The 11,460-nt window shown below is 39.2% G+C and overlaps 1 protein-coding gene across 1 annotated transcript in view; it reads left to right on the top strand.

Moving 5' to 3' along the window:
* The window catches only part of LOC310985209 (UTP--glucose-1-phosphate uridylyltransferase-like), a 283,068-nt gene that overhangs the window by 85,442 nt on the left and 186,166 nt on the right, over positions 1 to 11,460 (top strand). The gene's annotated exons all lie outside the window — the stretch shown is intronic.

The following is an 11,460-nucleotide window of genomic DNA, read 5'->3' as shown; positions in this document are numbered from 1 at the left end:
TTGTTACGGGGCATAGATTTACACACTCACTGTCGGTGCAATAGTCATATTGTAGCGTCCGGCCGTGATGCGTAATACCAGCATAATGCGTAATCCCCCCCCCCTCCCCCCTCCTCCGCCAGCGTCTCCCAGACCCTCATGATACCGTAATTTATCAAAAAAAAGAAGAGGAAAAAAAAGAAAGCCCTGTACTCCGGTCTCCTGTTCTGGTCTGGCTGCCAGTTTGAGTAAATAAAATGTTGTGAATACTACACCTCTTTGAGCAGTTATAAACTACTAGGTTCTCAACGACCCGACCCGGTCCGATCCAGGTGTTGAAGCCTGGACCTGATGCAGCCGGACTCACGAGCAGTCTCTCGGCTGGACCACGGCAAAAATAAAAAAATAAAAGAAGCCCGTGGTCCGACCTGACCCAATTTTTTAAATCAGAATTTTAATAATAGAAAACATCATTTGTGAATTTGAGATCTCTAAAATATTAGTAGGCTAATGTTACTTTTACCATGCATTTAGATTTTCTGTAGGTAAATTAATCATCATGGATCAAGCAGAAAATCAGCCTTTGTAAAAGCCGAAGTAACAGTTTATGAGCACTCAGGTCTGTGGCGCATCAGTCTGCAGCGGCTACTTTTCACCTCTTTTCTTGTCATTCATGTTTTAATAATAGGAACAATGCTTAAGGACAACGCCTGCTAAGACAGACGTTTGGACTTTATGTAGCTAAATAGCCTAACTTTGTCTCAGTCCGTGACTGTGCTCGCTTCATATAGACAGCTGTTAGACCACTCGGGCCAGCTGTGGTTACAATGTTTCAATTTTGTTGTTTTCGCGCATTTCTTCTTTTTCTCACAAGTTATGGTTTTTACTGGCAAAACGAGCCAGTTAGAAATGAATAAAGGAAAAGAAAAAATAATATCCAGGAGACTTTGTCCCGTCCTCAGGACGTGCGCGAGGGAGGATCAGCTGGTGGCTCAGGTGTAGTGATGTCATGGCTGTCAGCTGCACATCTGTCAGCAGGTCCGCTCAACCACTCCACACACACTTCACAAACTTTAGGAATGAGCTAGATGTTGATTCTGTAAACAGACAGTGACATGCTGGAAATAAGCAGACACCATACTCGCCCTCGTTAATATTGATTATTGAATTACGTAACGTCATAAATCTCTCGCCGCTGTAGTCCGGTTCATCACCTGTCTCTGTGGGTGTGTAGGCTACGTCATCTCCAGGTGAAACAACTGTAACAACTGTAAATCACCTGGTATTGATAATAACTAAAGGCATTTATCACCAAAGCTGAACTAGGCTATTAACACGTCAGGTTAATTAATCTTTTCCTCGCATTTTTTCAAAGTAAACTTCCCTTCGCTCACCGGCAGAGCAGAAGTTGCACTTTCTGAGATGGTGCACTAGGTCCACAGTGTTTGTGGATGAAGCCTACAGGATGTGAAGGTGACAATAAGCGGAGGGAGGACGACGGAAGCTATAGAGAAGCTCCGTTCAGCTGTGCATTCACGTGAGCACCATATAGCCGGAGAGACTTGAATTGGGACTATTTACTGGGCTGCACTACAGGCAGAGTAGCATTAGATTTGATTTAAAATGAAAGATTCTACTATGTTTTACTGGTTTATTTCATTTGATGTGGGTGGGACCGGGGGAATTATTGAAACCGGGATAGCGGCCTATGGTGATCAGTGACCGGTAGAGCAGGGCAGGGCCGTAAAGTGGGGGGGCCAATGGCCCCTTGGCCCCCCCCATTCCGGCGCCCTTGTTCACAAATACACCCATCCTAACAAGTATAACGTTATGATAATCCATTGATCCACCGATTGATTATTAAAAAGGCTTGGTTGGAAACAAACGCACAGGACCGGGAGGAGGCAGGAAAACAGCAGAACTGAGCCACATGTCGGCTACAGGCAGGTACGAATGTAAACAGAACGTTGACAGAAAGTCATTGTCGACCCCGTCAAAAATATTAAAAATAATAATTCAGACAAAAAAAAAATTTTTTATGGAAAAGCAATACTTTCATTCTGTACCCCTCTAAAGGCCCCATGGATGTATTATTTTTGAAAAAATATAGCTTTTAATAAATATTCTACATATTCAACCTTTAATCATTTATTTTATATACTTTTTAAAATCATATTATGATTTAAAAAAGAAAAAAAAAGACTAGTAGCCTATATCCCTTCATTTCATTTATAGAGATACAGCGTTAGAAAAAAAAGAAGCTGAGCTTTTCCAAATACTTCAGCATAAAATATTTTTCTATTTCTATTCTATTAAAATATATATTTTTTAAAAGACCAGTGTATCCCTTTTATTTCATTGATAGAGATATGTAATAAAAAATAAAATAAAATACTAATAAAATCCTGCCCATTTCCGCTGAACTTTTCAAAATAAGATCAGCGTTTGTATTTTATTTAAGCAATTAATATTATTTTTATATAGCCACTTTTATATTTAAATTTCTGTCTCTTATGTTTTAATATATTGTGTGTATTTCATTTTATTCTATTTAATTGATTTTAATTTCATGCAAATGATTTATATATCATTGACAATTAAAGTTATACCCTGTTATGTTTTGATGTATATTCCTTAAAATTGCAAATTAGGTTTGTTTGTCGTTGTTTTTATTTTATTTGAATTTTATGAGTGAACACTACAACAATTCTGGATTGTGCATTTAAAGGAGAATCAAACCTTTTTCTTTTAAGAATTCACATGTCTGAGCCTAAAGCACCTTTAAAAATAACGAGATGACAAGAACAAAAACAAGAAATCAAAGAAAACAAACCAGAGACAGGTTAGTTACTGTAAAGTAAGATACAAAGATGTCTGTAAATGAGATGGAATAAAAAAAAACGAGATAAGAAGAGTTGGAACAGGTGATAGACAGTAAAACCGTAAGAACAGAAAAGATCAAAGACTGAAAGATAAGAAGAAATAAAACAACAGGGACAAATAAAACACTGATCAGATTTATGTTCTAGAGGAAGTGAAGGCAACATAACAACAGTAAAGTGGAGAACAATGAAACAAACGCTGAAGCTTTTCATGAGTCACGTCACGGGGCGTAAAGACCAACAGGTAACAGCCACATGACACTTCCCACAGACATGTGATGTAGGAAGCATCATGATGAGTCAGTGTGGAAAGTTATAACACATTCATAATAAATATTGATATAACCTAATTTATAATACATAATATATGTGATATGTCTAGGCTATAGGTTATGATGATACAGCGACACCTGGTGGCCAAAATGTAAAACAGACAAATCCAAAAGAGAAACAGAGACTGTTACCACCACTTTAGTTTCTGCTCTATAGAAATTATTATGTGCAAAACACTAACTTGAATAAATGCATCATATTAAAATGTATTCAACTGTATGTATCCGTTTTACTCTGCACAAAAAATCTATTAAACTCAGTCCAGACACTGTTACTGATGTCAGGAAACATCACTCTCCAACGATGAAATGAGTTTGGATACTGACTATAAACAGAAGTAAAAACTGATCTAATATGAGCATTGTTGCATGAACATTCTTCAAGAACCTTTCCACCAAGCCACAGAGCAGGAGTCATTCCTGAGAAAGGAGTGTACAGAACAGGCGCTTTAATAAGAGACAACAAATTAGTAGGAATACTTTTGAGAATTCTGGCATGGATAGAGCGAGATATGTCTAAACCTTTTCGTTGGATGAATTCTTCATAGGTATCTGGGTCCCCATTATCATTCAAAAGTTCAAAAACAAACATAACACCTTGATCATACCAGTCTTTGAAAAAAAGGGTCTTATTCTTGTAAACAATATGTTGATTATTCCATAAGATACATGCGTGAGGAGAGAAGTTGTGTTTGAAAGCAATTTTCCAAGTGTCCAGGGCTCGTTTATGGAAGTTGGCAAGTTTAACAGGCAGTTTGCCTGAGGTAAAGTTACATGAGAGCAAAAACTTTAAGCCACCACATTTATTAAACAAAAAATTGGGGATAAAAAACCATGGAGCATTGTTATGTAGGCTACTAGACAATTTAACCAATTGATTTTGAATATACTGTTGATAGTTTGGAAATCCAAGACATTAAGACCCCCCTCTGAAAACTGTCTGATAAGTGTTTTCCTCTTTATATACCGTACTCATTTTTGTGCTTCCATATAAATTTAAATAAGAGTGAATCAATAGCTGCACAGGTTTTTCGATCTACATATAAAGATAAAGCTGGGTACACTAATCTAGATAAACCTTCTGCCTTAGAAAGTAAAGTTCGACCTATAATAGTAAGATCTCTCTGTAACCAACAATTGAAGATAGATTTAGACTTTTCAATTTTTGAGAAATCCTCTCACTAGAACCTTTGCTTATTGTGATACCCAAGTATTTAACCTCTTTTTTCACCTTGATGTCATGTCTGAATCATGTATGGCCATTATTTCACACTTTCTCTTATTAATTGTAAGACCAGAGGCACCTGAAAACACATTTAAAGCTTTTATAACAATCGGGACTTGAAGTTCATTTTGAAGAAACAGACAGGTGTCATCGGCCAGCTGACTGATGGTTAAAACATCGTGACCTATCTTGATACCTTCTACATTCACACAATTAACAATAAACAAATTAAGAAGTTCAGCAGCTATCAAAAATAAGAAAGGGGAAATTGGACACCCTTGTCTTATCCCACGGTTTACATCAAAACGAGGAGAGGTACCATGTGCCAGGGATACACAGCTATTAATATTAGTGTAAAGTGTACTTATGATGTTCCTGAAGTTTTCTTTGAATCCGAAATATTGCAAAGCCTCAAAAATAAACGAATCAAAAGCTTTGTAAAAGTCCAAAAACAAAATCAGAGAATTTTTATCAAACAAATCTCCATAATCTAAAGTATCTAGGACAAGCCTTATATTGTTAGATATGTGCTGAACTTTCATAAAACCTGACTGTGTTACAGAAATAATTTCCTCTAAGCAAAATTTTAATCTATTAGCGTACAGTGCTGCAAGTATTTTGTATAGTCTGAGTTTAGCAATGTTATAGGACGCCAATTATCCAGATAAAGAAGATCTTTACCAGGTTTGGGAGTTAGGGATATTAAACCTTGCTTCATAGAGACAGAGAGTTCCTTATTTTGGGCACAATCAACAAAAACTTCCAATAACATATGTTTTAAATCTTCCCAAAAAGGTAAATAAAATTCATAAGGCAATCCATCTGGACCAGGACTTTTATTAGATGGCATTTTTGTAATAGTCTTCTGTAATTCATCTAGTGTAATTGGACTCTCACAAAGCTCATAATTTTCCCTGGAAATTTTAGGAATGAATGGGGACACTTGATCAAAAAAAACCTGACAAGCCTGAGGGTCAAACGAGGAAGTGTATAATTTCTGATAAAGTTAGAGATAAATGAAGAGATTTCCTTTTCGTTTTCAGACAGATTGTTATCAATATATAAAGCAGATATTTTTCTTGCCTCTCCACGTTTTTTCTCCAAATTAAAAAAGAAGGATGGATTTTTTTTTCTCCATGTTCCAACCATCTAGCCCGAGACCTTATGAATGCCCCCCTTGCTTTTGTCTGGAAAAAAGGTCTAATTTTTCCCTTAATGAGTGCAAGCACACTTTATCTTCATTACTTGGAACAGGTATATTTAATATACAGTATCATTTAACTCTGTTAACGGTATCTATAGAGCTCTGTTTTTGGTAAGCTAAATTCGGCTCTTACTTGATCAAAAGATTTAAAGTTGTTATTACTAAACAATAAGATGCACAAAAATTAGATTAGCATGCATCCAATTTTTGAATCCTATGTCAAGTTTCAGAGGCAGAAAGTCTTTAATATATCGTATTGAGCTCATGATAGAAAGATCTATTGGCAGCTTAAACATTTGTTGTACCTCTCTCCAAGCCCCATATGTGATCCTTGACCATTCTCCTGGAAAATCTCTAATTGATTTAATACCTAAGGGGATCACTGATAGAGGCATATTAATACTACAATTATTTTCCATATTAAGCCATCTTGTATTTGTATCATCTGATAACCATATTATCATCGCTCGTAGTTGTGCCGCTATCCAATAATGTTTCAGGTTGGGCAGTCCTAATCCTCCCTTAGATTTTGCTAATTGTAATACTTTATATCTAACCCTGGGCTTTTTGCCCTGCCATATAAATCGTGAGATGAGGTGGTCTATAAGAATAAACAGAGATTTACGAAGGACAACTATAATGTCTGGAAAAGAAAAAGAAATCTTGGGAGTAAATTCATTCTGATAGTCTCCACTCTACCTATTAATGTAAGAGGGAGTGTACCCCAGCGGCTTAGGTCTTTCTTAATTTTTTCTACTAATTTTGTAAAATTAGCTTAATATAAATTTAGTTCAGGCGGTATGTTTATCCCCAAATATCTAATGCCCTCCATAGGCCATCTAAATAAAAATAAGGTTTTCAATTGAGGAGAGATCAAATTATTCATGGAGAGTGCTTCAGTTTTTGTGACCCATATTCAACACCAGGGCAATTATTGTTGCAGCAAGTAAAAAGAACACAGATACAAGACACACAATTTAAAAAAAATACAGTGTGTTGAAACAATAACAGTGGCACGACTAAAAAAAGCCCATAAATGACCGGAAAAGTGCATCAGTGCGTATCCTCCATTTCTACATCATCATCAACATCATAAGAAACAACAAAACAAGAAACAAAGAACAGAACCACAGAATATCAGTCAAACAATCAGGTACGACTCCTACCCTGTTCAGAATTCAAAAGGGAGATGGCTGTAGGGATCAAGGAGTGCTTGTACCTGTTACTTTTTATACGAGGAAGTCTGAGTCGGAAGCCAGAAGGCAAAAGCTGGAGTGTAAGGGATGGGAGCTATCAGAAAGAATAGCATTAGCCTTCCTAATTATCTGCCTATTGAACCGATCTGTACGTGTAGGCTACACTGTTGGACTCCCAAAATCTTGCTGCTTGTTTTTATCACTCTGCTTAGTGCATTTCGACGGTGGCAGTGTGGAAGTTCACCAGCATCTTCACAGGGATGTGAAACTTCTTCAGCTGCAGCAGGACGTACAGCCTCTGCTGAGCCTTCTTGGTGAGGTAGCTGATGTTCTGCTCCCATTGGAGCTCCTGGGAGATGGTGGTGCCCAGGAAGCGGAAGGACTCAACCAGGGTCCCTGTAGAGTCACAGAGGATGACAGAAGTCCACTATCATCTCCATTCATCATCCACTATCATCTCTTCAGAGCGTTCAGCTCCAGGTTGTTCATGCTGCACCATGACACCAGGCGGTCCGTCTTGCTCCTGCAGGCCGACTCGTCCCCATCAGAGATGAGGCCGATGAGGGTGGTGTCGTAAGCAAATTTCAGGAGCTTGACAGACTGGTGTCCAGATGTGCAGCTGTTGGTGTACAGGGAGAACAGCAGAGGAGAAAGGACGCAGCCTTGGGGGGATCCAGTGCTGATGGTCCGGGTGTCAGAGACATCCCCAGCCTCATGAACTGCCGTCTGTCTGTCTGTCTTCCAGCAGTATACTGACGTGTCCCTACATATCAGAGAGGAAAAGAATAGACACAAAAGTAATAATTAGAAATCCACAATACCAAAAATATTAAAGAATTTTTCACCTCAACAACAAATGTTGATTCATGGATGCTAAGGGTTGTACAGCTGACTGTCTGCTAACATGACAGCTGCAGCTGGACTGGGACAAATAATCAGCCCTGGCAGTGTTGGCCCAGACTGGTCCAATACAACTGATCAGATACCACTTACCAGATACCACAGATCTTCTGTTTTATTCAATAAACACAAGCACTTACTGTTGGAGCCATTTTGACCGTTCTCTGTTTGACCACCAGGTGGGGTATTGTGTTGGGGGAAGGTGATATACAGTATGTGAGGGTGTAATTAGCCTCTGGTGTGTGTGTGAGGAGGGAGAGCACAAAGTTTTCTGACCGTGTTAAGACCTGTTATGCCGTGAAAAACCATGAAAGACGTGTAAAACCGTGTAGAGGACACACAGAGTGAGAGTTTGAACAGTGTATATTCCACTTACCTAAGAGAAGTAAATAAATTATTATTATTATTACAACAACTTTACATGAATGGACATTGGTTTGTGGACACGCGTCCGGAGAGTTCCCACACCCACACACACAGGAACCTAAAAGTACACGGCTTTATTGGTAAAAAGACTGTACAACTTCCTCTTGATCTTTCCTGTAGATTACTAAATATTTTGATGATATTGATTGATTTGATGATATATCAATTAGACCCTTAGCAATGCTATAAATCTACTTATCACAGAATTAACTTATTTGTTAAACTTGCTTTTCTTTGTTAGGCTTGCTACTATCACAACAAAATAACACTGACAAATAAATAAAAGTAGCTAAGTAAATGTCAAAGACGACTGAGAAAGTCAGCGCTAACCTACTGTATGTGGAAACTTCCGGTTTCAATTCAATTCACCTTTATGTAAAGTGTAAAATCACCAAAACATGGTCTCAGAACACTTTACAAGACAACACACACACACAGAGGCAAGAGAGACGGGGAGCAGAGCAGCAAGCTTGTCAATGGTGGAATCATCAATTCGGCGGCTACTAAAGGTGTCAGTATGGTTTGATTGCTGATGAAACAGGTCAACTCTGAATTTAATAAGGCAGTGATCCGAAAGTGCTGAAGGATATGACAAAACTGACAGGTCGGAGATGCTAATACCACGTGTGAGTACAAGGTCCAGTGTGTTACCATTAGAGTGCGTTTGTTCATGGACCAGCTGAACAAAACCACAAGTATCTATTAATTAAAGAAGTAAAGGCTTTGGTCAGTGGATCAGTTTTATGGTTAACACGTATATTAACGTCGCCAAAAATGATGATGTTATCCATATGGGTCACAAGGTCAGAGAGAAAATCAGAGAACTCATCCAGAAAAGAAGAATAAGGTCCTGGTGGGCGATATAGCATGACTGAGTAGAAGGAACCAGTCATAGAGAGAATCTCACAGGATGACAGCTTATGTCTATGGTTGTGTACAAGACCTAAGATCATGCCGACACCCCCACCTGCTTTCACTGATCTGGCAATATGTGAATGAGAATAATTGGGTGGGGTAGCTTCAACTAGAGGAAGAACCTCATTTGGTTTTAGCCAGGTTTCCCAAGCCTCTAGGTCTGTTGGTATGGCGAGGAAGACGAGCAGTGTTATTAATATGGACAGGGATAGAAGTGGGAGGATGGGGCGCAGTGGGGCCATCAGGCCATGAGGGGGAGCCAGATATGTCAGGTTCATTTGCAATATAAGGCAGTATTTTATTACTATCACTAACATATAATGATAGTAGTGTATGTTATTTTATAAACATCATCACACTCACATCCTTGTTATTTTTATATGAAAAAATAAATAAAACGAGGACTGTCAAATTGTGATTTAAACCTGGTAGCTATTGAGCTAAAAAAAACAAAAAAAAACATATTTATTTAAAATTGAGTGTAGGAGCATAGTACAACACTTGTTTTGTGGCACAGCTTTTTAATGAAATTTTGGCAGTCCTCGTTTATTTGTTCAACACGCTGACTCTAAGGACCCCGGAACGTAAACATAGAACAGACTCAACTTAAAGGTAAAAGTAAGAAAGTACAGGCTCTGAAATGTACTTTCAAAGTAAAAGTAAAAGTAAAAATTATTTTTTTCCGTTAATGAAACCTACATCATTTGATAATTTTGTTAAACAAAAAAAGTTCAGACAGAATAATCAAGATTGAACTGACCAGAGACAGTGTTTCCCAACAACAGACTCTCACTAAATAATAATAATAATATTTTTTAAACAGCGTTTCATCACCTCTCATCTCTCAGTCAGTCCACCTGCCGACTCTATCGCGTGCGGCACCGCACGTAGGCTACACGTACACACAGACACGGGCGCATGGACAGGTTGCGCTTTGCCGTCCCCCCGTCGGATAGTCCGACCACCATAGCTTCCTTCCTCCATGCTGCTGCCTCCATGTCGCTGCTACAGTACAAGTTGGTAACTCGGTTCTCTCTCTACCGCCCCCACTTCTCCCTCTTTCCCTCTCTAGTTCATCACGTCTTTTACCGGTATGCTTTTACGTCGTGTCCAAAAAAAAAAAAGTAACGAGCCTGTTTTTACAATGTAAGGAGTAGAAAGTAGCTACATATTTTTGCGTAGGGAGTAAAAGTACAAAGTCGTCAGAAAAATAAATACTCAAGTAAAGTACAGATACCTGAAAAATCTACTTAGCCTAAGTACAGCCCAGATGTGTCGCCCAGACTTGCCACCTCTGGGCGACACTCCCTGTTATCAATCGCTCTGAACCACGGTGGATCCAAATTACTGTTACTACTGCCAGCAAACGACCCGGCACAACTTGAAAGTGTGTCTGTGTGTCTGTGTGTGTGTGTGAGAGAGAGAGAGAGAGAGAGAGAGAACCTACAGTAAAATACCCCCCCCCCCCCCCCCCCCCCTCCTCCTTGAGAGCAGATAGGAAAGACTGTAAAGAGTAAAGTAAACAGTGAAGAGTCTGTGCGCGCTCCCGTGCCAGTGGCTTCGCTGGTTGCTGTAGTTACGCGTCACTGGCCGTTCTCATTAATCCTGCCCTATGATCAACATTATCAATATCATCAATTATATTTAACAATTAACGTATTCATTTGGGTATCTTTGCTCACTGACAAACTCGGTATCCTACATCAGATTACGGAGTGGTAATCTAAGAACACGGTGGATCATCAAGGTGTAGAACGCAAATGTCTGTCACAAATATTGCGAAATAGCACGTCAAAACAAAAAAGAAACCTTGTAATTACCTCCATTTTGCCAACTGTGATTTACTTCTCCTTCGCTCCGCACACATTCTTCTTGGGCAGTCCGTGACGGCCAGGGGCTTCTCCTCCGCAGTCCGCTCTGTGCTGCGCTCCCGTCGAAGTGGTTAAAAAAATGTAACCCTACAGTTAAAATTTGAAGTGGTTATATAGGCCTATATGTAAAAAAGAAAAGAAAAGAAAAGAAAAGAAAAGAAAAGAAAAAAGGACAGTTAAAAAATTCAATGTCAGCGCATCTGGGCTGTGGTGCCGAAACGGATTCGAGCCGAACGTATAGTTATGACTGTCAGTCAAACATGAGTCTCCACTCGTTGCAAAGCTGGGTCAGAGGCGCTTGGTGATGTGACTGCTGCTACGCGGATCTCGACTTGTAGCCAAGCGAAGGAAATGGTCGCAAGGAACAGGCAGTCAGGCTGGAAGCTCAGCTGTAGAGAAAACTGAGAGATCATTCTCAACAAACACTGCATTATGTGTCGCATTTCTCCGTCTGCAGTGTGATAATAGAGACCAAGCGCTCTGAGACAGAAAGAGTTGCACCGCCGCAGTCTACAGTGGAGCTGGTGAAG

The sequence above is a fragment of the Trachurus trachurus genome (genome assembly GCF_905171665.1).
Source record: "Trachurus trachurus genome assembly, chromosome: 1".
Taxonomy (NCBI): domain Eukaryota; kingdom Metazoa; phylum Chordata; class Actinopteri; order Carangiformes; family Carangidae; genus Trachurus; species Trachurus trachurus.
Note: the sequence above shows the minus strand (reverse complement) of the source record. Positions and strands in the feature narration are given on the sequence as shown.